The following is a 6,000-nucleotide window of genomic DNA, read 5'->3' as shown; positions in this document are numbered from 1 at the left end:
GCCCTGAACCGCAGTAAATATGGAGGGTTGGCTGTATTTACTCTTTTTTAAAAAAAGAAATGCTGTATTTACTCTTACAAGATACCTTCACCTGGCTGTATTTACTCATACATGAAGGTATCTTCTTCTTCTTAGGCATTCCCTCATAGCCCTAGGATGATGGTCCTCAAAGTGTAGTGTCTTGGTGTGCTGGCACGGCTGTGCCAGGAGATTTGAATTCCTTTTCTTGCACCGTTAGTTTGTTTGAATCCATTTGGGCCATGCATTTTGCAATTGGGTAGCTTTCCCCAGGTTGCAGTCATAGGGCCAACAACCTATCAATCATCATTAGAGCCTTTAGATCCGCCCCTTTCCCCAGGTTTGGAAGGAAAAGGGGACTTTTAGTTCAGTCTCACAGTTTGGAGCCTTACAGCAGGACGTGTGGGCTTTCTCTGTCCCACCTGCAAAAAGCTTCACTTCTTACAGCTTTTGCTGGGGAAAAAGCTGGGGAGTAAAGTTACAGTTCCACAGCCTTTGCTGGAGGAATACAGCCAGCATTTGCTGGGGCAAAAGAGCCTTCGTGGAGAAACTAAAGGACACCAGCTTGGCAGATCTGCAGCAACCATTGCCTGGTAAGGGACCACTCGGGCTATCCATAACGCAGCTTGGAGCCAGGAGTTGGGGCCCCACGCCAGCAAGGTAAAGAAAGATTGCCCAAGGAGGGGTCGGAAGGTTTCCCTAAAGAAGATAGGAACCCTTCCTCTTGGCACATTTCTCCCTTTTGCCCTCTATTTGTCCTTCTTAGAATTATGCAGCACTGCTGGTCACAGCCGACCTCCAGTTAGAGCGCCCAAGGGCCAAGGCTTTCCAGTTCTCGGTGCCTGCCATAGTTTTTAAGGTTGGCTTTAAGAAAGCCCATCTTTAAATCTCTTTCCCTGTCCACATTACATTTCCCATTCTTGAGTTGGGAGTAGAGTAACTGCTTTGGGTGATGGTGATTGGGCATTCGGACAATGCTGGCACGGGAGCATTGCTTCAGTGCTGGTAGTCTTTGCTTCTCCCAGCATGCTGACATTTTTCTGCCTGTCTTCCCAAGATATTTGCAGGATTTTTCGAAGGCAGCGCTGCTGGAATCATTCCAAGATTTGAGTGTGACGTCTGTAGATAGTCCATGTTTCGCAGGCATATAGCAGGGTTGGGAGGACAGTAGCTTTATAAACAAGCACCTTGGTCTCCTTCAAATACTCTGTGCTTCATTCAGAAAAATGCTGCACTCACAGAGCTCAGGCAGTGTTGTATTTCAGTGTCAATGTTGAGTTTTGTGGAGAGGTAGCTGCCAAGGGAGCAGAAATGGTCAACATTTTCAAGTAATACACAATTAAGCTGCATTTCTGGCATTGCAAAGGGATTGGCTGGTGACTGCTGGAAGAGCACTTTGGTTTTCTCAATGTTCAATGAGAGGCCGAGTTTCTTGTATGCTTCTGCAAAGGTGTTTGGAGTGGTGTAGGTCTTCTTCTGAATGTGCACAGACTGCATTATCATCGGCATATTGGAGTTCTACAGCAGATATTGTTATGACCTTGGTTTTGGTTTTCAGTCTGCTAAGGTTAAATAGCTTGCCATCTGACGATAGATGACTTCCACTCCAGTGGGAAGCTTCTCATCAACAAGATGAAGTATCATAGTGATGAAGATGGAAAATAAGGTTGGGGCATAGTATGAAATCCTTCATGGGAGATGATGGGAAATCGCTTTGCAGTGTTAACAACCTCAAGATTGTGTACGTGGGCTCCATCTTCACAACAACAACAACCCTGTGCCTCCTGTGTGATTTACTATTCCTGGGATTGTGCAGCTTGATCAGGTACAGGGAGGAATTTTGCATCTGAGTTTATAGCAAGAAGGATTTTGTACCTTGAGCTTTTCCCTTTTGCTGATGGGAGCGCCGGTTGCAGATTAGAAGGCACTCCGTAAGCTTTCTAATCAAGATAATGTGGAATTGCTTGAAAGAGGCAAAACAAAGACCAAGGTCTAATTCTGCCTTTTAGAATGGAATCACACACACACACACACACACACACTCACATAGAGCAGACATGGGCAAACTTCGGCCCTCCAGGTGTTTTGTACTTCAACTCTCACATTTCCTAACAGCCTCAAGCCCCTTCCTTTCCCCCCTCAGCCGTTTCTGACACATTTTCAGGAAGGGAATGATCAATTGTAGATAATGGGCACAAATTGTCAGAAATATTAAAAATTAGCTATGTATTTTTAATTACAAAAATATGAGTCAAGCACTGAAAAGGTTAAATGGATGCAATGACTCAGCAAAAACTGCAGTTCTATATAAGCAGGTGTGCCTGTAGCTTAGTAGCTGCCAGTCTGAGGTAAACCTCAGTGGGAGAAAAGTCTCAGTCTGTGAGAAGGCTTCACAGTGTGAGGTAGGCCTTAGTCAGTGAGAAGACCTCAAAGTGTGAGGTAGGCCTTAGTCAGTGAGAAGGCCTCACAATGTGAGGTAGGCCTTAGTCTGTGAATGATATTGAGCAGGAATTTAGTGGCTCTCGCCCTGGAGGGTGACCTTGGAGGATTTCATACTATGCCCCAACCTTATTTTCCATCTTCATCGCTATGATACTTCATCTTGTTGATGAGAAGCTTCCCACTGGAGCAGAAGTCATCTATCGGCAGATGGCAAGCTATTTAACCTTAGCAGACTGAAAGGCAAAACCAAGGTCATAACAATATCTGCTGTAGAACTCCAATATGCTGATGATAATGTAGTCTGTGCACATTCAGAAGAAGACCTACACCACACGCAATATGGAATTTCCTTGATTTCCCAAATAAATCTCACCAAAGTTGAAGAAAACGCCACCGAGTTGCTTTATTGTGAGCCAGCTGGATAGGATGCAAAGCCGCGATATTTCGTCAGGCAAGCATACATTCAATACAAAGCCAATGGGATTTTGTCCTGTATCAATAGGAGCATAGTGTCTAGATCTAGGGAAGTAATGCTACCCCTCTATTCCACCTTGGTTAGACCACACCTGGAATATTGTGTCCAATTCTGGGCACCACAATTGAAGAGAGATATTGACAAGCTGGAATGTGTCCAGAAGAGGGCAACTAAAATAATCAAGGGTCTGGAGAACAAGCCCTATGAGGAGCGGCTTAAGGAGCTGGGCATGTTTAGCCTGAAGAAGAGAAGGCTGAGAGAAGATACGATAGCCATGTATAAATATGTGAGAGGAAGCCACAGGGAGGAGGGAGCAAGCTTGTTTTCTACCTCCTTGGAGACTAGACGCGGAACAATGGCTTCAAACTACAAGAGAGGAGATTCCATCTGAACATTAGGAAGAACTTCCTGACTGTGAGAGCCATTCAACAGTGGAACTCTCTGCCCCGGAGTGTGGTGGAGGCTCCTTCTTTGGAAGCTTTTAAACGGAGGCTGGATGGCCATCTGTCAGGGGTGATTTGAATGCAATATTCCTGCTTCTTGGCAGAATGGGGTTGGACTGGATGGCCCATGAAGTCTCTTCCAACTTTTTGATTCTATGATTCAAAGCTGTGCCATTTTATAGAAAATACAGAGCTGTAGATTTCAAATTCCCCACCGCCCACCCATCAGCCGGCTTGGCGCTGATTGGCTGGTGCGCTTAACAGCTGGGAGGCAGCTTGGTTACCTTTAGCACGCTTCAGCCAATCAGTGAGGCGCTGTCACCTCACCTTGGTCCTGGCCAATCAGGCGAAGGGGAGGTGAGACAAGAGAAGACAAGGAAAGGATGAATGGATTAATGTCCCAATTGTTCTTGGATCCAGATTTTTCCTGCGACTGGCCTTGGAAACAATAATTGTGATCTGTGTGGCAGTTTTGGTGTGGAAGTAAAGGATGAAGCAACCGGGGGCTTGTTTGTCCCTTGTGTCTTGATGGGATTAACCAGACAGATGTATGTCCCAAGAGGTCCGGCTCCGAGGCTTGGGGCATATTTCCTTTATATTGTCCATGCAAGTAGTTTCTGTCAGGATCCCTTTCAATCAAAGGATTATCTTCTCAGAGGAATGTGAAGTTTTCCCTAAGGCTTTGGGTGCTGGGGTCACGAAGAGTGGCATTTCATATTTCATATAAGGGGTATGGGGAAGGGGGAAACATGCAAGGGAATCATATGAGGGTACATTCATATAAAGAGAAAGAGCCCATCTCCACCTTCCCCCACCCACCAAAGTCCATTTGGGAATTCATAAAGCCATTTTGAGAGCCCATGGGGCTGGGGAGAGGAACAAGTTTTTTAAAAATCCAAAGGTTCATGGGGCTTGAAAAGCTATAGTTTCTAAGAGTCCTCCAGAAGGGAAAAAAGTCCCATAAAAGTTCAAGAGAGTACATAAGTGTAAAGAGAGGTGGTTTCTCAGTAATAAATGTGTTATCATCTGCTATATATGAAACATAGAACCTTGATTAAACATACACACTATCTGGCATGGGAAGGGTCCCTGTTGTGGTTGTTAGTGTCTTTGCAAATTGACCAAGACTTGACCCCTATTATCCAGCCTGATGTCCTTGTCCTTAGCAAGACTATAAGTTACTATCTCTTATGGGGGTGGGGGGACTTCACAAGTAGCTTCAGTGAGAGGAAACCATGCTGCTACTGATAACTCTGCTATACATTCATGGGGAGGGTCTTTTGGTAATAAGCCCACTTACCCCAACACAAATATAGTGCGGTCCCTGACACAGTTGAGGGGAGAAATAATTGGCAATCCTTTATATCAGATAGATTGAGTAGCACTGCTTTACCATCACAGGATGGTAAAAAAAATACTTTGCAAGACACACGGTGCAAATTCAATAAATAACTGCAAAAACTAGCAAACCCTGGCAAAACCCACTAAGGTCTATCCTGAGAATTCACCCTTCTTTAGATCATTCTGGAAGAATCTAAGGTCAGGGATGTGTGCATGCCATCTCCTTTATAGAGAGGCAAAATTTCGTGGATGCTGAGGACATCTTGTGGCCTTTCCTATGAATTGCTGCAGGTAGTGCATCCTTTACCCACAATTCCTCCAAATAGGTGGATGAAAGAATGCCACCTTTTCTTTCTGAGAGTTCAACATAGAGAGTTCGTGCACAAAGTTGTGTAGAAATATTGTGCATTACATTACCTGCAGGCTATGTGTGTTAGGTGTATAATAAGTCAAGCTAAAGTTTCCCCCTGACATTAAGTCTAGTAGTGTCTGACTCTGGAGGTTGGTGCTCATCTCCATTTCTAAGCTGAAGAGCCGGTGTTGTCCGTAGACGCCTCCAATGTCATGTGGCCGGCATGACTGCATGGAATGCTGTTACCTTCCCACAAAAGCGGTACCTATTGATCTACTCACATTTGCATGTTTTCAAACTGCTAGGTTGGTAGAAGCTGGGGCTAACAGCAGGAGCTCTCTCCACTCCCCAGATTCAAACCTGGGACCATTCTGTCAACAAATTCAGCAGCTCAGCGGTTTAACTCACTGCACTACCAGAGGCTCCTATCTCATTATGTATCTACTAGCTGTCCCCTGCCACGCGTTGCTGTGGCCCAGTCTGTTGATCTGGAAAATAAAGTAATGAGAAAGTGTTGGTTCCTAATATATGTAATTTTTTTAATGCTTGTGGGTAAACAGTATTTCTTGCTGTTTCTTTGTCAGTGTCGACGTGGAGAGTGTCTGGTTTGCCTACTCTGGAACACGCAACATAAAATGTCCTTCTTCAGGGGTCCCTTTCAAATCTATGATACTATGTCTGTGTGTGTGTGAATCATCTATATCTTTCTATATCTATGGCTGGATATCTATATCTTTCTATATCTATGCTGTGTCCAAGCATATTATTTGAGAACACAGAAATGCTGGACCACTCTCACAACCACCATGTCAGACTACACAGAGAAGCCATTGAAATCCATAAGCATGTGGACAATTTCAACAGAAAGGAGGAAACCATGAAAATGAACAAAATCTGGCTACCAGTATTAAAAAACTCAAAAATTACAA

Source organism: Anolis sagrei, chromosome 7, assembly GCF_037176765.1.
Source record: "Anolis sagrei isolate rAnoSag1 chromosome 7, rAnoSag1.mat, whole genome shotgun sequence".
NCBI classification, from domain to species: Eukaryota; Metazoa; Chordata; class Lepidosauria; order Squamata; family Dactyloidae; genus Anolis; species Anolis sagrei.
Note: the sequence above shows the minus strand (reverse complement) of the source record.